Source organism: Melozone crissalis, unplaced genomic scaffold (assembly GCF_028551555.1).
Source record: "Melozone crissalis strain CALT ecotype California unplaced genomic scaffold, PUWL_Pcris_2 ptg000006l_1, whole genome shotgun sequence".
Taxonomy (NCBI): domain Eukaryota; kingdom Metazoa; phylum Chordata; class Aves; order Passeriformes; family Passerellidae; genus Melozone; species Melozone crissalis.
In genome coordinates, this window is record NW_026535784.1 from 4,857,648 (window position 1) to 4,880,818 (window position 23,171).

Genomic DNA, 23,171 nt, shown 5'->3' on the forward strand with positions numbered 1-23,171 from the left:
TTGTTTTAGTAAGTACAGAGAAAGAACTTTTAGTGGGAATTTATTTAAGTATATCTTTCCATTGACCTGAATGCCACCTTTAGTTGACATTGCCATCCTCTGGTTTGATCTCAAAATTCTTCTATATCAGTATTTAAACTACTTTGTCCTCTAAGTCGCTCATCCCAGTTCTTTGCCCATCACATAAGATAGCTGAACTCTTGGGGTGCTATCTGTTGTAAAAATACAAATGAAATGCAGAGTTACTTCATTGATCAAGAGCAAATTGCCATATTTGTGTAAAAACAATAATAGATATTTGTAAGTACATCTGTCATAAGAAGCAGCAGCTGCTAATTATGGTAGCAACTGCAGTTTAATTGACTTGGAAGCTTAATATCTTTGTTTGATTCCATACTGCTGACAAATAAATTGAAAAAAATATTAAAGAACCAGCATCAGGCATTTGGTTGGAATTGATTAACATTTAGATATGATCAATCCAAGATATGAAGCATCATTAATCCAGGTAGTGACCCCTAGTTATGTTGCTCAACTGCTCACAAATCCACAAACCTTGTAGCTGAATTAATAGCATTAATTTTATCTTTTCCAGCACTGGCTAACTACAATAACTGTGCAATAGTAAGAGTGGCATAAGTAAAACCAGTGACACAAACATCTTAACGCAATGGAAAAACATTTTTGCTTACTATATATGGCAGAGTAAGCCAATGCTTTGGTCTTCTGTGGATCAGCTGCAAAAGTCTTCCTCATATGAGAAATCAAGTGGCAAGCAACCATCACAGTTAAGACATTTTCACACTTTAACTCAGTTATATAGCTAGATTTCTGATAAATTTAAAAGCAGAGTCCCACATTTCTTTCCATTGTTCTCAAAGCAAATAATCCATAAATCTTTTTACCACACAGCTTGTTAAAATTAATTCCTCACAATCTTTCCCTTGAAACTCGATACTTGGAAATTTGCAGCCAAAGCATTTTGTTTACTCAGAAGAGAATATCCTCAAAGACACTAGAATTTCAAGAAGGCATTACTTTTTATTATGTAATACTAAGGAAAAATATTAGTCACATATTTTTCTATGAAATTCCCGTTACAGACACATAGATCATGATACAAAGTTTAAAAAAAAACAACCACCACTGCAGCAAGGATGTACAAACCATGCAAGTCTCCTGGCTAGAAAATCTCAGGAGTTATCTCCATTAAACTACACTTTCTAAGATGCTACTGAGAAAATATTGAAGCATTTCAAATGCAGACTGAAAAGGCACTGATAAAGATGTAAAAAAAAATGGGTTTTTATAGGAAGTTAAAAGGAAGCCAAAACCAAGCAACCATCCGGAAAACTTTGGTATTCTTGCCTCACACGTACGCTCCAAGGTTTTGCTATTGAACTCAGGACAAGACAGAAATTTAAAAAAAATAAAATAAAATGAAGTGGTGGGTCTACAGTAATATTAAGGCTGTCATTTAAAAAGCATATCTAAACACAGGTATGTAGATACAGAAAACTTTGGCCAGTCCTTTTGCTGCACAATCATGTTCCTGCAATTCCAGCATTTATAGTACAGCCCTGGGTTTTCCCAAGTTTAACTTGAGCTGTCTGAAGATCCTGCAGCCAAAAATCTGCTCAGCAAAGAGGCACTAGTAGAAACTTTGGAAGAACACAAATTCCATTCTTATTTACGAAAAGGTAAATGGTTTGTTCTGTTTGGGGAATAAATTCATTAGGGGCCAGATCCCTTATGGGACAGTACTGCTACAAAAGGTAGATAAGGAACTTGTTCTAAGTCTGGATTCTGCATCACAAAGAAAGCACATCAAGAATTTTGTACTTCCCCCAGCCATTAGAATGACCACAATGGATTCGTTCACTCTGGTCACTGGTCACATAAGAGCTGGAGGAGTACTAAGGTGTGTTATCAGAAGAGCTGGTCTAAATCTTTCTGGTCTTGCTGAAAAAAGGGGATAAATAAATTCTCTCTCCACATATCTCATTTTCATTTCTAGCAAAAATTGTCAGATCCTGAAAGCATAGAAACCTGGGAAGTTCTCTATGACAATGTCTGTCATTCTGGGTACTTTGGGAAATAAAAAGGTATCATCAGGTCAACTTCAAGTGTCTTGAAATTCTATCCTAGCTTCACTGAAGCCAGTCATCCAAAGAACATTAACATACTTCAGAATCCCAAATTAATTTGATGCAACTGCCACTCAGCTCCTGTCCTAGTACTTTCCATTTGCTAGGCACAACAAATTAATGACAATTCACACAGGGCACAGTTAAGGAACAATACATAATGTTCTTTTCAAGAACTTTCATTATTGCCTAAAGCATCATTAGACTCAAACTTCTGAGTAGAAACAAAAAAATTTGTTCTTTACATTTACAGGAAATGTGATCTGTGCTGTGTGAGGTGTATGTAATTCCCACTTTGTAGAGACAGTACTGTGATTTCATTTAACCTTAGAAACAATCACTGCTGTTATTAAACTTGAAGTCTTTTACAGTCTGCAGAAAAGTTATTATTTTACAGCTACTTTGTATTTTCCTTTTTACCCCTCAGTAGTAAAAAAATCTAATATGCTGGCACATCTCATCTTCAGGATATAAACAACTCCCTTGAAGTATCTGTCATTAAGGGCTATAAAGCATGAACAATTGGATGCAGATTACCTTGTCTGTCCACAACACTTATGCATCTCCCCATTACCATGGTGCCTGAGCACTTCACAATTTTAAATGCGATTATTCTCATAAAACAAGAGAAGCGCTTCCATCAGCAGTTTCTGGAAAGAGAGTAGAGGCACAGAAAGTCTGTGGGACTTTCAGTGAAGTCAGTCACAGAGGCTAACACTCAGACTAGTGGATTCACCTCTCAGTTGTTTTATTTTGCCCCAAGCAAGTATTCAGAGGGAGGCAGTCTGTATATGAAGCTGTCTGACATATTAATCTGTGTATGTGCGTGTGTAATGCAGAGAGCCTAGTGAAATTGTGCCCTGACCTAGTTAGGGGCTCCAGATGCTTCCGTAGGCTAAATAATTATGAGAGCAATTATGTTAATTTAGAATAAAGTTACTGAATTCAATCAAGTTATTCCAGCATTACATCAATCTGAGATGAGAACTGAGCACTGAGTGGCACATGCACTAATGGTTTTGGACCTTTTTAGAGTGTTCATAGCCCACATGACGCATTCAATGGCCTCCTTAAATCTAAAGTGTGTCCAGAGTAACGGGAAAGTGCTGCCCAAGCACTCCCCTGTTCAATAAACACTGTCCTCTGAAGTACTAGCATTACTAGAGGAGAAAAGCTTCTTTAAGCTTTCTTCTGTTATCTCAAATGTTCTAGAACTGTGTAAAATTGTTTAGAGGTTACAGCAGCATTTCTGCTTTTACAGCTCATTTAACTATGCAATTAGACATTACAATAGATATGGAAGATTTAAAATTAGATATGCTTATCTTCAGTGCATGGGTCAGTACTTTTAACTTTAAAACAAATTAACATTTTGCTTCTCATCCCCCTCCCCTCTCTACCACAAAATGAGGGTGTTTATCTTAACTCAGCAATTCTTATTACTTCCATCAGATGGTAGGAAGCAACGGGATAAGTTTTCTGGATTTAAAAAGAAAGTGCTGCTGTAAAGCAATTGCAAGATAGCCAGACCAATAATTCATTTTGTAAATGTGGAGGAAAATATGTGCGAATACAAAATTTCCATGATAGGAAGGTGAACAGGCAGTCCAATGACTGGTAATTCAGTGCTGGAAATTACATCAGCCTGAACAGATATACAATATTATATTTCAATTCAAAATGGGGAAACCAAATGTCAGCACAGTGGGGGACAAAGTAGTAGAGGAATATTGCATCTTTAATAGGATTTTGAATTCAAATATGCTGAGTAAAACTGCTTAAAATTGTATTGGAATAATAAATAGATAACATTTTCATTTAAAAAACAAACCAGCTGCTGGATCAACACATAGCTATAAAATCCATTCTTTTATGAAGAGGATAAGAAAATATGCCCTGGAAATAGAAATGAGAAGCGAAATCTCAACCATGTGGCCTTCTTCAGACTATGGAAGGAAAAATATAACAAGGTTAACTTTGCTCTTTTTTGTCTGCAGCCCAAAGAGAGTCTCAAAGCCACAATATCGTTTTTCATCATGGTTTCTATTTCTGGAATAGAAGAGGGAGGTTGGGGGGTGGAGAGGAGAGAGATTTAAGCTGCTTTCTTTTCTTCCCATTTTTCCCATTTTCTTTAACTCACAGAGTAGCATTATTTGTATTTAACATTCTACATAAAGTTGGAGTATTTTGTGTGAGAAATCATGCCTATTGATTGTTACCCTCACCCACAATTAGTAAATGAGAACAATGTTACAGGCTAAATGTGTCACACACATTTCTAAGAGATCAAGTCAGAAAGAGTACTTCCAGTGACCAATACCAAGTATGACTGTAGCAGAAAGGAAAAGATCTTCCATTCACTTGAGGCTTTCTTTAAACACAAAAAAAAATCAATAGAAATTGACTTATTATTATTATTTCAGTGAGAGTAGGATGAGCTATTTATCTCCTATTATCAACAGTTTCAATGGCTGGAATGTCAATAATTAACCCTTTTTCCTCATTGATATTGAGGCACCATTAGAAACAGATCATCTCTCTCTATGCAGAAAACAAAAAGCACCCTCCTAAAGCATCTCAAACAATACAGAAAGTATAGCTTTAGGAATCAGAGCCTTTGTGAAGTTAGACACAGATTTTCAAACAGCTAAAGAAAGTCAGGGCTGAGTTCCCACCCTCACCAAGGCCACCTACAACTTTACAACTGCCTGAAAGGAGATGGTAGCAAGCTGGGGGTCAGTCTCTTCTCCCTGATAACAAGTGACAGGACAAGAGGAAAAGTCCTCAAATTGCACCAAGGAAGGTTTAGATCAGCTATTAGGAAAAATTTCTTCACCTAGAGGGTTTTCAAGCATTGGAACAAGATACACAGGGAAGTGGATGAGTCATCATCCCTCCCTGCAAGTATTTAAAAGACAAATTTAGAAGATGAGGCACTTAGGGACATGTCTTGGTTGTGAACATGGTGGTGCTAGGCTAACTCCATGGTTGGACTCAATGATCTTAGAGCTCTTTTCCAACCTCAACAATTCTATGATTCTATTCTGTGTTTCTTTGATCTAAGATATTTTTCCAACCATCCATAATTCCTGATGTTTTTGTTTGTCATTATTCGATTAAATGCAGAAGAAAATGTTTTCTTTTAAAAAGACCTTATTTCAGCTATGGCTAGCAAAGGGATATGAGATAATGGGAAATGAGAAATTTTTTCATACATGTACGAGACCTCAGGTTTTCCTTATCATTTCCCTTTCCAAGTAAAACCTCCATGATTTTTTTTTTCAATTAAATACTTGAAATCTGCAGCTGTTTGGCCATAAATTCAAACCATAGGCTGGTAAAAAATATTTGGAAGAAAAACTTAGTGCATGCTGAAGGTAAACACACTTTCATAAGCACATTAAACCTTGTCCCGTAGGATTGCAGAGGCACTGAACATAGAGAGCATTTTCATTTAAAGACTGGTAAAGCTCTTGGTGTTCTTGCTATCAGTGCTCACCTAGTTTAGCTAAATTATTGAATTAAAAATTAATGAAGGACCAGGTTTGAAATTCTGCCCCACTGCACAAAGCTTATAAATACCCTACAACGATACTGCATCATCATGATAAATTATACATGTAATGGTTCTGAAAGTTATGTAAATTCAAGAAAACTTTAATAAAGTTGTACTCTAACTGACATTGATTGTGTACAGTTGCAGACACAACTTAATCAACAGATTCTGAGCTGCAGTAAAAGAGAAATATGTATTCTCTTCTCTTGTTTATTCCCTGGAAGAATAAACTGAAAATCACCAAATTATCCTCCCTTCACAACTGTCTGAATATTAATTGCAAGCTTGAAGGGCAACAAAACACATTCAGCATTGCCAGGACTAGTAATTAATTTGAAAGTTTCAGACTCTGACATATTGTGTACACAGTGCTGAAATGATAACCCAGAGAATGTATTCCTCCTTTGCTGCTTATGGTCTGTGATCATTCTTGTAGATACATTCAGAATTTAAATTTTTCAGACTACAGACAGAATACATTGCAGATCTTTAGGACTTAATCCAAGGCAAAAAGGTCACCATAGAACAAAAATTCTATGCTATGGGTAAGTATTTTTGGTGCTAAATTATTCATAAGGGATATTCCTATTTTTTTATTAAATTAAAAATTTTGTTTCAAATCATTATGAAGAAAAACTGTAGTTAAACCACTATGTCAGCCAGCAGTTTTTAGTGGTTTCACCATTTGGCAATACAGAGAGCTCACAGAATGCTGACAAGCAAACTCTCACACTTCAGGGAAAATATTTACACTTTTTCATGTTACATTTACCGAATTATTCCTTTTTTCCTTATGTTAATTATTTGCACAAGGTTTAGTAGTTTACAAACACATTGTGAAGCTTAAAGGAGTGTACTGACACTATTCTCTCAGGAAAGCATTTACCAGAGGGCAAGTAAGAGTTGATGAGGACAGATAGAAGCATTCCAGTTTTCTCCAGACTTTTTAATTTCTTTAGATACAGAAGTTTACACCTGTGCAAATGGAAACTTGCTTCTTTCCCAAAGCTCTGCCTCATGTGTAAATTATGCCAATACCTTAAGGCTTGCAGAGTCTGCTACAACAGCACCTAGACATCAGCTTCACTGTGCATGTTATTGGAGAGTAGATCATTTTACTCATTGGGAAAGATGCAAAAAGAAATATGAAGACACAGCTCAAATGGCCAATCCAGCTCAGCTTTAATACGCCTCTAACAAGTACTAGAGGACTTCATTCTTGATTGAAGCAATTTTCTGAAGATCAGTTCAATTCTCAAAAATTGGGAAATATGCCGTGTAATTGAGTCAATGGTTATATGCACACTAAATTTTAGTATGGCCATATTTGTTTCACTTGCCCTACCCAGTCTGTCTAAATGCAAGACATTTCTCATCTGGAAGTAACAGACATATTAGTGTGACCTTCAGAGAACAAAAATATCTTATATGCAAGATGCAGCATTTCTTTTCTAATCTTTCTAAACATCAGTGGCAGGCACCGATATTCTTAATTATCAGCACAAGATATTAGCTTTATTAGAGAACAACGTTTTCCCACCTGTAATCCTCAGGGTGTATGACATAACACATTCAGGGTTCATTTGGGCACCTTGCATGCCACTTGGTGTGGGCACAGGTAAACAGAGTGAGCCTGCTGACTGAAAATTGTAGCATTCAAGGCTACAAAGGATTCAGCATTCAAAACTTACAGTTTTAAGTTCCAGGTTGTCTGAGGCAGAAAAAATTTTGGATTTGCTGTCTTACAAAGGCTAGTATCACCAGAAGTTCTTCAACATAACAATCATTAAACAAGGAAAAAAAATAGATAAAAGGCAAGATGCAAAAGCATCATCAGATCATTTCATCAAACTAATCAGGGATCAGTTATAAGAAGATCCAGAACTCAGGACAGCATCACAGCTCACTTATATTCAGGTAATGACTTAAATTATCTTATGAAGCCAAAGAAAAATAGATGGGGTCCAGAACAGAACATCTCCTTAGGAAAGAAGTATTCAGATACACATTTTTGAGGTTGAGTCATTTGTCCTTCTAGAGGAAAACAGTTCAAGTAGGCACATATCACAGAAGTTCTTAAATAAATGACAGTAAAACTCTTATTGACATTTTTACAAACAAACTCCACTTTCACCAGGATATTCTTTAATGTGATGTGCCAAAAACTCCCTTTAGTAAAATCTTCTAAGGAGACCTCCCTTCTTGCAATCGTACAGAGAAGCAATCATTCCCTTATTCTTTATGGTGGACAACTGGGAGTTTCAGGCTGACACTTGCAGCTGCCCTTTCCTTGCCCCCTCCCATGGGCAAATGAATACAAGCCACTAAATCTTTTCATCTTTATCTTTAGCTTCTTAAGGAAAGCTAGTTTCACCTGATCCTCCCAAGACCCGGAGTCAGAGTGGAGCATTTCAGCATTCAGGGCTGCTAAAGCAGAAATTCAAAGGACATTCCTCCCACCTCTTCAAACCTAGCCACCAGCAACTCAGTAACCTCCGGCCTGAGACGCTTTGTATAAAAGCACTGACACATCAGTATGACACCTCAGTACTGTAACGCCTCTGGTGATTGTTTCTAAGTTTTGAGATCAGAAGTGCAAAGAAACTTTTGATAACAGAGTGTCAAAAATAATCAGAGTAAGTATGTTGTTTGTAGTCCTAAATGATAAATTCTTGTCGGTAAATGCTCAGCAGCTGGTACAAATTCTCAGATGGTCAGCAATACCTTGAATTCCACACCAAATCAAATCAATTTCTCTCCCTACCAGTTATATGTGTATTAATTCCTGGAGAGCCTGGGTGTCAAACACATTTTTTAGTGGGTAGAAGTATTCTCATTTCCTCTCCATACTTGCAGACACTGTTTTAGTTTGTTTATAAACCTTATCTCTTTCTCTCGGTCATGCACATTCACATTCGCCTGTTGTGATTCTGAAAGTGTCTTTTAAAAGTGGAACTAGAGGAGGTGGGATTTCAGATACCTTAAAAGTGGGGATAGTTGAGCAATACAAAAAAAAAAAAAAAGGCAAAAAATAGGAATCAATCCTTCTTCCAAATATAGAAGTAGTACAATACAGATCTCTAGTGCTTTGTAGAGATAGTTCTAAGAACTTGTTTTGCAAGGGTAAGGCTTTTCCTCTGTCAGCTTTTGACTTTAGTCTTTCATTTTCTTTGTTTTCTCACAAGTGCCTTGGAACAAAATATTTGATTTCACGGTGAATGGAACCTTTTGTGTCAAGCTAAATTAAATGTTTCAGTCTTTCATTTCAGCAAGAAAAATTCCTTTCATTACTGTTTGAATAATTCTCTTCCTTTCTCTTTCCTTTCCCCTCCCCTCAATTTTATAGTCTGATTTGGCAAGGCTATATCTGACATGACTGCACAGGTTGTCAGACATTCCTCCCTTTCATTGACTAATTTTTATCCAATTTTTCAGTCATAATTCAAAGCTGCTACATGAGTTTTGTGAAAATTGGTGTCTCAAAAGATGGTAGACACCATACTAATACTCCTACTAAAGAAAAGGCAATCATAACTTAGTATTTGACGGGCTGCTCAGCATATATTCACTATCTGATCAGGTTTTATGTGCTATTATCTACAGTAGCCACAGGATGTACACTATTTCTCACCTAGTAAGTAAACAGAAAGTAGGTTGAGATTGACAGAAAATGGAAACAGTATGATAGTCTTCAGGAACATAGAAAAGATCTAGAAATATCTCAGCGCTGAGTTTGTGGTTCTTGCAGTGGAATGGGAGGCTGTTGTGGGAAACATAGTGTATAAACCCATCATAAATCAGGCTTCCATTGCTCCTTTGCCTGTAGACTGGCTGCCAAAAAAAACTTCCTGTTTATGCAACTTCCAAACTACACCCACCTCAAACGTTGCAAAAAAGAACACTCACCAGCAGCTGGGAAGGTCGAGGGTTTTCACTTCACAGTACTGTCTCTGGCTGACAATTTCTGTGGATGCTACCAATAAGGCAGGAGGGAACCCCTGTAGGATTATCTTCTCTGCAGAAGCAGCAAAACCCGTTTGTTGTCTCACAAGTCTCAGGCCCAGTACTTCATACCTACAGAGGAATTTATAGACCCAGTCAGTCCTCCTTCCCATGAAACTTTGCTGCCCTGGTTTAGGAACTGGTCTGCATTCAGTAAAATTTCCATCACCTTATTTGCCCTTAATAAATAATTGAGGCTGGCCATTATTAAGGAGGCCTCCAGCTGCCAAGTGTGAAATATCTGCCTAGAGGGCACATGATTAAGGACAAGTTCATAGCTCATGTAACATATTCAGTTTTCTTGGATCCACCTGATGAAACATGTCAGTTTACTAAGGAAAATTATTTGTGTCTGCATCTGTATCCAAATTCTTCCCATGCCAGGTTGGAATTACATGGAAATGTAAGCTCTCTTCTCTTTTTTGGAAATATTTTTGGTCTATGTGTAAACCAAGGTGTAATGGAGGTCCCTAGCTGATATGTCCTTGAACTTGTAATTCTGCTGACAAAAAGCCAAATATGTCTTCTTCCTTCTTAGACTCACAACAGGACCAGGATCCTTTAAAAAACTGTTTCTCATGCAAATCTTACCAAAGTTATCTCATACACCTATAAACTATGGAAAAAACAGACCCTCAGCTTACCCATGGACATAATTACGCTTAACTATCCTCATTTGGGCTAAGCAACACATCCCATTACCCTATTGATACTTCGTGTAATTGCTACTCAATGCAAGTAAGGATGCAGACTTCAAAACCTAGTATCTTTTGGGGGGCTAAAAGCCAAAAACAAAACAAGGTAAAAAAAATTACATTATATTGACATATATTTATGGATTCAAGTGACTAATTGAAGGGCCAGCATGAAAACATACTCATGATTGGAAATTGATTGTACTTTTTTCAAACAGAGCCAGAGCTTTCCTGGGGTTTAACCTGTCATTTGCATAGGTTAATTTTAAATGGCAGTGCAAATTTAGCTTGAAAAGATAATTACAATATTTCACCTCTTTTCATCTCAGGTTATGTAAATGAGACTTTAATCTTTTTGCAGTTCATATCATATTAATAAGCAAAAAAAATTTTTGATTTATGTTATGCTGTCAATCATTTGATAGCAGTGGACATAAATGAAAGCATGTGGGTACAAATCAGGCTAATTTCCAACTACTCTCTTAGGTCTTTCTTTTTATCTATAGGTTTATGGCACATATTCTAGATAAGAAAGTGAACAGAGAGATAGTTTTGACAGGTATCTTGTTAGATTGATTTGTCATTTTTGTCAGTAGTAAATTAATTCATCTTTCTGATAAGCAAACTGTTTCTTAGACAGACAGTTCTTTACTCTTTATTTCATTATCTAAGATTCCACCGCTCTGCTCAGGTTCAACTGTCTCTCACACATTATTATTGCTAAAAGTCTTCCTTACCACACTCTTTTTTTCCACAGTGAGAATGAGGGTCCAATAATTTTCTTCTGGTTTCTCTCTTCCATTTTCTTACAAGTTCAGAATTTGTTCCAAGAGTATTGCAACTCGGCTGGAATCGGGCTGGTCATAGGCACTAATGACTTGGCTTTGCTTTCAACAGGCACTTTTATTCCAAGGATGTGAAATGGATGGAAACAGCTCCAGTTCCTAACTGCCTGTCACCATCAGTGTCAGGTGACTCTGTTTTTCCACCTATATGTAAACTTCGTTCTCCATTTCACAGACGAAGTATTTTCTGGGTCTTGGGGCAATCAGCCTGTCCCAGTAGGAGTCAGGACTGGGCAGTTGCAGATTTTCTTACTGTAATTTGATTTCTTTGTTCTACAAACTACAGACAGGGCCTGCTTCCTTCATGAGTAATATTGCAGAAATTATTTCCTGCATAAATCTTAGAAAACACCATCTCACTCTCTCTCCAGAAACCCTGTAACAGCTTCAAAGCAGATCCAGCCAAACACTTCTGTCTCACGGAGCCCTCCACTTACTCCTAGGAGATGACAACATGGCCCTGATAAGCTGTGTCTCCATTCACTGAGCTTCCCTGTGGCTCTGGGGAAAACTGAGGAGATCTATAACTATAAAGAAATGTAAGTGACTAAATGCTCAAGACCAAGGCTTTTCCTTATATCTCTCTTCCTTTCTGTCAGACTTCAGTGTACATCAGTATTACCAGCAGACTAAGAATAATTTCTCATTTTGCTAAAAAATATTATCTTACCAGTTAAAAAGTCAAATTTTTAGGACTTTTATCCCATAGTTGTAGTTTCTTCAGACCTTGACACACTTACCTGTTACCCGAGATCATTTTAACATGATTCTTACTGCATATATGGCAATATTTGAGAGTTAAAATAATCCTCTGGCTGCCTACAAGTATTAAAATCCAGATAATGTCCTTTTTTAAGATTTTCAAAAGTCTTTTTTAAGATTTTTCAGAAGTTCAGAGCTGTGTAAAATAACCCTCAATAACCATTGTCCAGTCCTTGACATGTCTTTCTCATTGAAAGGAAATGGTGGATTTCCTACAGCAATGAAAGATAACAGACACCTGAGAAAAGGGATCATCTAAGAGAAAAAAAAATTATACCAACATAGGCTTAGTTGCTGTAAATAAAAAATAACTTTCATCAGTAGAAAGTTTGGCTTGTGGTTTATGTATGAACTTTACTTGAGCCAGCCTTCATCTCTCTCTTACACCAAACTCAGTCTTTTTTCAAATTTCAAAGTGTTTTCTGTATCATTATATAGATTTCAAGGAAAAAAGCAAGTAGAAATGCTGGTGTGAGAAAGCCTTTTTTCAATATCTGATCTCGATTGAAAGAAAAATCACGAAGCACATTCTTACATGTTTTGAGGGCTTTTGACTGCCATTAAAGATTGTATTGGGATATATCCAAACTACATCTGTAGTTTGAAATTTACTTATTACAGTGCCCCTCTAAACTGAGCTCTCTTAAAATTTTCAGAATGATTTTTTAAATTATGTCATTTAATAAAATGTACAGTAATGTTCTGCTTCCTGACTGCATGTGAGGAGGCTTCAAGTAATTACTTTTCCTTAGTTTTCTCCCACACATGTACAAATGCATGCACTATGCCTCCCACATTATCCTCAATGTGCAGTGTAAATTTACTGCACTGACAAGGAAATAGAAATAATTAAGTCTTCTGCTTTACCACTAGATAATCCAGGTCACATTCCTTGTGACTTTCAGTGTAAAAAAGCACTTTGACTCATTAAAATCAATAGGACTAGTGCTGGACATGCTTGATATTACATTTGCAGAACAGTATTTTTCCCCAATGAGAATATTGATCAGATTCTTTTAAACTCTTCTACTACTTCCTCTTGTTTTCCCTGCTGCTCACATGAAAGCAATGCCAATTTTGAAAAGTTAAGTAGGTTTTTCCTTAGCTGCTACTCAAATAAGGTTGGTTTGGGGTTTTTGCTGAAGGATAAATTATGTTTGTTCACTTGACTTTGTCTTTCAGCCACGAAAAGCAACCTGGTTTGTATGAAACATCTTCTTAGGCCTAAAATTCAGTGTAGCAAAAAAAAAAATCTCCTTTTCCCTTCTCTTACAAGGTGAAAAAAAGTACAAAAAATTTAAAGTTCAACTTTGGTAATGACACTAAAATATTCACGAATGTAAAAAGGAGAGAGAGCACACACTAGAACTTTACTCCATGACTTGCAGTGAAAGTGTTTTACAGTAAAAGGTTGTTTCACTCTTGGGAATTCATCTGCCGTCTGGTTTTAATGTGTTACATAGTTACTCCAAAGTAGTAAAATAGTAATTCCAGTACTGAAAGCATTTTTGATTTTTGTTATTTGTTTTTTCTCTAAAGAACAAATTACCAGTTTTTACCTGGGAAAAGCTCCCAGCTGAAATGCTCAAACATTCAGTGGATCAGGTTTTCCAAAGCAATATTCATTCTTACTTCATTTCTTTTTTCAATACAAAATTACTGTTGTTGGGCATTATATCCAAATGTAATCCTGCAAACAATCTATTCTATAGGAGATATTAAGAAAAAAAAACAAATTAAGCCCCTCATTCATGGGTTCAGAGTCCCCCTTTTAAAATAAAAGTCTGTACCCTTTAGGCCTATCAGTCAAGTTCTTTCCTTGAAGCCAACCAGGCTGCAGGTAGTGTATTGAATAGTCACACAACGAGCAGCTGTCACTTCACAAAACTAATATCCATTAAACAAAATGGTCATAAGTGCATCAATCTAATGTAATAGCAAGAATGTCACTGAAATAGAAAGTTGTCACAGGATCTATGTCCCCTGCCTTGAAAATAAACATTGTACTTTCGACTCAGCACTTATCAAGCAGCAGGAGAACATTATCCTGTGATAACATCCTATTCTATTGACATTATCTGTTAACTAGAGATACTCAGTGAAATATCAGCTTTTCTCACTTTGGATAAAATAAGCACTCATTTTACATCTGTTATACATAATTATTGGGCGCGTGTATTTCCCATAACCTGACTTTAAAAAGGCAGAAATTATTTTAAAATAGTTTACAACTTATACTACTCCTTACACAGCCATAGACTGGTCTTTAATGAGCAAGAGGCAGTGAAGCATTAGACTTATAGCTATCTCCAGATTGCTTTCTACTGCTGTCAGACCCTTCCCTGGCTATTAATTATTTTGCCATTTTCTCACATTGTCAGGCTGTGATTTTTCCTTGGCTATCCCCATGTCTGAACTACCTTTCCAATATCCAGTCTGACTGCTGTACTGTCTACAGACTTTTTTGGACAGGGAGGGTGAGGTGTGAGAAGCATGTTTTTGTTTGATTTTGAAGTAATTTTTTTCCCAGATCTGTTTTAAATAAGCAAGTACATCAGGACCAGATAACATTTTGACTGATAAATCAAAGATTACTGGTCCTAGGATGAAATCTTCCTCCCACTAAGACTCACATGAATCTTCCTTAGAAGTCAACAAATTATTGGAGCACTGCCAGACCCTTTATAGGCACCTGCTGAATTTCTTAATTCCATCTGTCCTTCACAATTTAGTCACTAATTTCATAGCTGAGGCTGCTATCTGGTATGTGAATTATTTCAAGTCATCTCATTCACAAGCTAGGATTTTGGCCTCCACTATCCCAACACCCTTTCACTCAGGTGTCTATAGATATTCATTGACAATCATTGCCTAATGAGATTTTACCCTTCTTTTCTGTGATTTTTTCACTGAGAAAACAAAAACTCTTAATCTTGCTCGCTGAAAGTATGGAAATTGCATAAGGCATCATGTAGCTTTCAAAAAAAAAAATCCACCTTTTTAGGCCTTAAGAAATTTGCTACATTGTTGTGCAAAATAGGGCACTTAGTTTGCACATTTCAAGTGAAGTGCTCTTAATTTATTGCAAAATTGCCACATATTTCTATCTTTGATTAAATAACAAATAAAAAGGCCATATCAAATTATGTTAGCCTTTTGTCTAGGAGGAGTAGCTACTACACAGTTTGTTCCCATGGAGGTGAAGTAGTTGGTCTGCTACATAATAAGGTTTAGAGTATTGAAGTGAAACAGTTTTCCTTGCTGAAAGTTTAATGTCAGCTGTATTACTTTCCATGCATAATGTGTTTTCTACATAGTTGTCAATATCAGGGAAGAAACAGTTTCAGGAGTGGTGAATGTGAGGGAATTAAATTTTAAAAAATGAAAATCAAACCAAAAATAAGAGGACATCTCATAAAATGAAGGAAATGAAATTTTATGCAGCTGGCTAAGCAGCCTTCTATCCTGCTATATGTGGGCAAGCTGTCTGATGACAGCCCATCACAATGCCACATTGCCTTATGTGCTGCAGTTAAGCATGTTTGGCACAAGGATTTTGCCCTAGCTTTCCTAGCACTTAGGCAGCTTGGAGCTTTCCTGTGAATTGGCTTACAGTGTGCTGTGAATGTCTTTGCCTTTCCTTCAAATTTCCATGAGTCCTTGACCATTTTTGTAGCTTTTCTTAAGCCTGCATACTCCTTTCTTCTGTCCTTTCCCACTACCTACTCTCTTTCTCCAACTCCCTTATCAAACAAGCTATTCTGTGGTCATGAGGATCCACAAAATGTTTTTCCTAGAATACTGATGTCCTGGACTAATCTCACAGCAAGGAGAGGTGTAGGCCTACCCTCTGCATCTCACAATTTCCATTGTGTCCACATTTCCATGTCTCTTTCTTGGACTATTTTTACTAAAGATCTCCAAGTGTCTTCAAAGAGAGGGAAAACAATGCAGGAACAAGAGGAGTCCACAGTGTCAATGTTTGAATGGTAATATTCCATCCCTTAGAGCCTCCAATGAAGCAATGCTCCATGGCCAAAACAGAAGTCAGAGGCAAATAAGGAGTATCCTGTTCATACTGGAATCTCCACTTACCTTGAATTTGATCTTGCTTTTTTTTGTCTTTCCTTGCTGATGCATCCTTACTATTTGAGCATAATTTTTACACTCTCTCCAAACACTACACATAGTGAGTAGATTCTCCCTGAAGTTCACACTTTATCATTGAACGTTAATTACTGAATACATTCCAGTACATTTCTAATTATTCTTCAGGGTGGACAAGCCAAACTAACAGGTTTTGTTTCACCAGGGAAAAAAGTCTGCTCTCCCACTAAGGCAGAAGGGAGAGGGTGGGTGATGCTGGAATCAACTCACCAATATAGCAATCTCATACCTTGTGACTTATTCATTATTCTGTCATGTCCCAGTGTGTTCACTCCCCTCAGCAAGGCACTGAAGAAACCAGCCTGATTGTTACATAAAGCACAGTAGAACCACCCAGACATATGTGAGAAGAACATTTAGATGTTTCCCACTTCATAGAACAGCAGAGAGGGTAAAAATGGTATATTTCAACTTTTTCATACATTAGAATACCATAATGTTGTACAAGCTAATTTATGCATCCCTCCTGGGTCCTATTTCCACACAGGTACTGCAGAGAAGGACAAAAGAGTAGCTAAAATCTATTGCAATTATATATAGGCAAACAGTTAGGGGCAAGTTCTGTTTGCCCTCTGTCAGAGTTCACAGTAAGTGTTACAAGTATAAGAAATACCAATATTCCTTGGCGTATTTTTGCTCAGTATCTCAGAGCTCGTGGCAAAATTTAGCACATGAGCAATTTTTAATATGCGCTAATATATAAAATGAGGTCATGGCTGCATTTTTTTTGTACATGGGGTTTTTATTGATATTATTATTTTAAAATTGGTAGAAAGCTATTAAAAAAACCTGAAATATTAATTAGGATTGTAAAGGAAGATCCCTCTGAAAATATTTTCATTTGGCTTTGGCTGGGTGAGAAAAGGAAAAAAATGGATTGGAGTTACTAAGACTTACAGTGGGTTCTAAAACCTTGAACATGGTTAATCGTGTTATGCTGCTTCTTTCCCAGAAGCAGTTGCTTCTTGGGAAGTCCAGCTCTAAAAGAGCAAGCGGCTAAAAGGCTTGGCCATCCTTGCCTGGCTGCAGGTCTCTTGTATACCCTTTTCAGAGTGGGGATTTCAGACAGGGCTCCCCACATGAGGTTAGTACCTTGGCCAAACAGGTTGTTAGCTACTTTGACATAGATCTCTCAAATGCTTTCTTGGATCTGTTCTACTTTATAAAATTAAAAATTCATCTAGATTCACATCAAGAAGCAGCCTGAGTTTATTTGTGTGACAGAGATTAGAGCACTTTCAGATGCAATAGATTGATGTTCAAGTACTTGTTCAATGGAAGTTTGATTAGTTATTCAAAATGGAGCGGCCCCAACAAGGGAAATATATCCCTGGAAACAGTGTGTGGCAGTAAAGGCACTCAGATGACTGAAGTCTGTAATTAGAATGAATTGAGATTAATTCTTGTAGCATCATTTGCAGGGAATGCCCTAATGTCTTGACCATTTCCTATTGGTGTGTACACATGTGGTTTCTCACTGCTTTTTTATGTGTAAGTTTGAAAGGTCACATCTTAATATTAAAAAGGAAACAAGACAGCCAAAGAAATTTCTACAGCCTCTGATGAAGGTCTGCTAATCACTAAAATGTGCCCGAACTCCAAACCACACTTCTCAGTATTTTACTGCTAACAGAATATGAACAGAAAAATTCTCCATCCTGTTCCAGCAAGTTTATCATATGGTTTCAGTGGTTCACAACAACTCTGTTCAGTAATCAATCATGATTACTAGCTATATACAGTACACACAGCAGAAGATATTAATCTGGGACAGTCTGGAGTAGTGTGCTAATTAGTGATATGCTGAAACAGCATTTGGGCATGGCTCCTTGAAATTGCAATCTTTCCATTGACACAATTACCTCACCCTAAGTATCTCACTTTACAAATGATGTATCATTTTATGAAATTAATTGGCCTGTTACATCAACACAGTCTGGAAGAAGGCTGGTATTGTGTATTAAATCTGAATAATGTTGTGCTTCATATTGTATGCTGCATTGCACCATGTCTTTCAAATATCACCAGATACTTTTCACTTTTTAAATCAAAATGGGAGAGCAATAACTTTTTCATATGATTATTATACTCTATAACATAGGATACATATTAGTATCCTAGTAGACTTTTGCTGTAGTATGTATTAATCATATCTGTCCTGATAGCAAATAATTTTTAACCCTGTTTTTGAAGATATTGACTCTGTCTGAAGAAAGGAAATCAGAGCAAGGATAAGAAATGAAAATTCCAGCCCCAGTGGAAGATTTCAACATCTACCCCTCACAGGAAATGTCTAAAAGTCTAACAGTGTAAATATAGTTAAGTCTGATTTGTTGGTTTGGTTTGACTTCATTTATCATCTGCTAGAAACAAAGGCTGGTCTTTAAACTACTAGAGAAAATAGAACAGCATTCGCAGTCATATCCCAAAGGTGCTTTTGTGCTGAAGAATCAAGAAGTAATCAAGAAGCTCATTTTCTATGTAGAGAAACAACAACTTCTTATGCAAGGAGTGATTATATACACTAAAATATTTTCCTTGAGATAAGGACTGTTGGTCTGGATTTCTTAAAAAATGCGTAAATAGTGCGAGAGCAATTTTCCAGTAGAATTTAATGCAATATCTGAATTGGTACTACTGTATGACATCCCAAACTGCACTGTAGTATTCATTTAATTCCTTCACCAATGGGCATAATAAACCATATCCAGAATAGATTTGAGCTAAGGACTTCCTGGTCTTAAATAAGTATGCATTACTAAAAGAATTACATCTTCTCGAAACATATTAGAGGACACATGAATTAGAGCTCATAAATAATTTTTTTTTACATGAACTTTCTTACCAGGTGGTCGTTTTTCCTAGATTTTTGGCCCATTTTCTGCAAGACAGAGGGAAAGAAGAGCCTTTCAATTTTAATGCCCCTCCTTAGCTTCCTTCATTCTTTTTTCCAGAAGAAGGAAATTTCAAAACTGAGACATTAATTTCAATATTTACCCTGCCCCTTATTTTGGAAAAATAAATTTCCCTTGAAATCAGAAGGGTGTAAGCAATAAAGATGTTGAAAAAAGTCTAAAAATTGAAGCAGTTGAAATTTTATGTTTCTTCTAAAATTCTTAATTGCAACTGTATCACTTTTCTCTACGGGAAATATATCGCTAGAGAAGTCAGTTACTAAATCCTAAAAAAGCTTTTGCTATTTCATACAAATTAAACCCTACTAAACTTTAAATTTAGTGCTTTGGATAAAGAGTCTGAGACCTTTGAAGTCATGGTTCAACATTCATTGTTACTTAATATATGCATTGTCTGACCCACTGGCGGAACAAATGTGGTCTGGATCAAGTGTGAGCACACAATTACACATTTCTCCAGTCACCCACACAGCAAGCAATACAATGCTTGTGCCAGATCTATGCCTGCTGTGGGAGGACAGGGGCTAAATGACTGGACAAGAACTGCTGAGACAGCAGAGAGAGGCTGTACTGTTTCTGTGCTTTGCATTTACGCAATTTTTTATTTGCTGCTCTCCACTCAAAAGCCTGTCTTACCATTTGGTGGAGCTGCAGCCTGAGGCACTCTGCTCTTCACATCAGATAGCATACACATAATCAACAAATTATTGCTCTTCAGCATCCACTGAGACAACCCCCTTTGGAGAGAGGAGATGCCTAGTCCTAAGGCACATTCAGTCTCTTTTTACTGAGACTGTTAAGAAGGGGCAATTGCAATCAGTTCTCACAATGGTCAGTGCTGCTGATGCCCATCACTGCAAAATGGTGTGAGAGCAAAGCTGTTGACAGAATTCAAGCAGCTGTTTGAGAGTAGATAATTTCCAGAGTCTAATTTCATTTCAAGGTCAACTGAGCTCCTTCCTGATATTTGTACTCTGCAATTTTTATACAAAAACTTTGACGCAGGTTTTTTAGTTTTTAAGGGTGAGTTCTGCAGTATCTGCCCACATTTCATCAGACTGAAGGCAAAATCAACCCAGTATTTATATGCATGTCCCCCATCTTCCTCTAAAATACAAGTTTTTCTGGAAGTGATGGAAGTGACTGAAGGAATTCTGTATTTCCTCAGTGTGATTAAGCATGAAATCAAACCTTGGTCTTCTGCTAAGTAACTACAGTGTAGGCATTCACTTGTACATGAATTAAGGTATTCAAAGGGTTCTTCAGCGTGGTTCACTGTGCATGAAAGATACAGCTTCAGCAGCTGTGCACTTGATATAGAATTCAAGCAATAGTCCAAGGATTGAAGTTCCCTGAATTCATTATCTGTGCTCAGAAATACCCAGTCACCTCCAGAAAGCATCTGCTTACTGAACTGTAAACATGACCATCATGACATTCTGAAAAGATAAGCTAAATACAATAGAAAGGATAAAGAATAGCTTCAGTTACACGATATTGGGCACCTAAGCAAAACTGGAAGTGCAAATCTCATCTAAAATCTTGGGGTTGAAGAATACAAAAAATGCATGACCACCAAAGTTAAGGGTTTCTGTAATACTGAATTAATTATAGCTAAATAATTTTCATGCAGTAGTTGCTAATTATCTGCTTAAGTGGCTACCCTAAGATAAATACATAGATACAAAGGATCACTTTTTGAAAAAAACTCAGACAAGACATAAACAGAAAAGTGATTCCAAAGTACACAACTGCTAATACTTGGAGTGTCATTGCTTCACCTAACACAGTAACAAACTTATGATGGGAAAATCTTACTAAGTGGCTCCCATCTACATTTCCACAGTATCAGCAAAGCACAGAAAGCATCCATTCCCTTGAGAAAGCATGGGAAAGCTCCATTTATTAGGAGACATGAAAAACACCTTGAGTAAAGAAAACCAAAATAGTAACACTAAAGTAGAGCAACTTAGTAGGCTGCTACTGTCTTACAAATAAACAACCTCAGCATGAAATGGGATTCAGATGAACATGTTCTTTTCTGAATTAAAAGTGGTATTTTCATAAGTCTTTCATGAAAGCATTACAAAAAAAAATTAAAAAAAACATTAAAAGGCCTACAAACAAGAATTCCCTTAGTCTTTGGCTGCCAGATGACTGACTACTGAATTGATATATTATATTTTCAGTTTATTCCATGAAGAGGTTTTGAACGCTATATTAAAATTGCGTTCAAGACTTTTTTCAAAGGTGCAAAATAAAGTGTGGTACTCTATTTTCCATTAAAATCCATTTTATTTCAATATCTACAGCTATTTGTTGATATGATATGTAGTCTATTGACACTGAACATACTGATCTATAGGAGAGAATGTTTTACCTTATATTTCTTATAAAAGATTTTTTTCCTACTTTTCATAATTTAATAATGTGCTCTGTTCCTAATAGTCTTTCTTCTACCAAAAAAGTGTCCATAAGCAATGTGCTATTATTTGGCCTATTGCCCAGTTTTCAAAAAAGTGTTCCCACTTGTATTAAAAATGTAGAAATCAGAATTAATTTAGTAGGAATTGATTATGAGTCACTACAAGATTTTGAAAATCCCTACCTACCTACCTAGCAATTTAGGAGCCTAATTTTGGACTCTCTCTGCTCTGGGCAGGGAGGATATAAAATGCTTGTAAAAATAGATTGTGTGACAAAGAATGATGAGGAAGGCTCAGGTTTGTTGGGTGCAGAACACAGCTGACACTTTGCTACCAGGAGGTCCCTGATGAAGTTAATAGGCAAATGGACAAACAAGAACTTCAAGCATTATATTAGTAGCATATTAACCAACGTCTACATTTTAGAAAAACTCAATGTGAACTGAAGATGAAGAACAGTTTCCTTTTTTCATCACAGTGAACATTCTCCCCTATTTGCCCCTCCAAAGATGAGTATGAAAAAGAATATTTTTTTTCAAATCTGAGATAATATTTCAGATCACAATCATTGAGATAAAAATACACTGTCAATCCCAAAGACACTGGAAGATTCACAGTTACAGCCATTGCTTTTACTGTGAGAAACGGAGGTTTGGGATTTTGATGCAAGGTCAGAGTGGACACTTAAATTTGAGTTTCTTATATCCCCAGTAAACTGCAAATATGAGTAATAGGGGATTCCATTGTACAAGCATTTTTTATGCATTAAAATAATTTCAAACACTTGATCAACAGAGACAAAAGAGAACACAAGAGTAAAATATTTCTGATACAGGAATAACAGGAGATCATAATACACTATTTTCTGTACATATGCAAAAATAAAATGCTTGTGGGCTCCAAAACAATGCCTATTTACTCATCTAGATATGAAATTTGGAGTTAGACCTAATGAAAACTAAGCACGGATCCAAAATATGAACCTGCTGGGATATGTGCATTGCATTGACAGCAATGTTAGTTGAATCTTATATACAAACTGGTATTATATGTTTCACTTGGAACTATATTTTACACAGCTATATATCTATAAAAATAAGATGTTTTCAAATATTTTTATAAAGCTTTTATTGCTGTGATAGAATTTTTGTAACCTGCACCATGTCTTTATTATCTTGAGAAGGGGAGCTATAAAACTGTTGGGTTTAAAATCAATTTATTCTCAAGCCATCTTCCACTCACAATTGCAACCTTGCTCACTGCTACCTTCAGCTGGGTACTTGCATTTCTATAGGAGTTCCTGCAAAATGTACTTTTTCCTGCTATTCTCAATTACAGGTTTCAGAAAGAAAACTGTGCTGACAAACTGACACTGCAGAGACCTTTCGGCAAGTAATCCCAGAAGGGGTCAGCTTTGTCTCTGAAGTACTTAGAAACGTATTGTACATTCCTCTACTATGACAATAACTGAGAATACAGCTGCTGGGTATAAAATCCATGCTCTTCCCTGATATTAGCCTTCACAGTGCTCAAAATGTGGAGTATTGAAAGCCTTTTGCAAGGGAACGGCAGCCGGAAATGGAAGAAACAGGAACAGCAGCGTGGAGGATCTTATGAACCTTCCCAGAAAGGGAGCCTCACAGAGGCATGGATAAA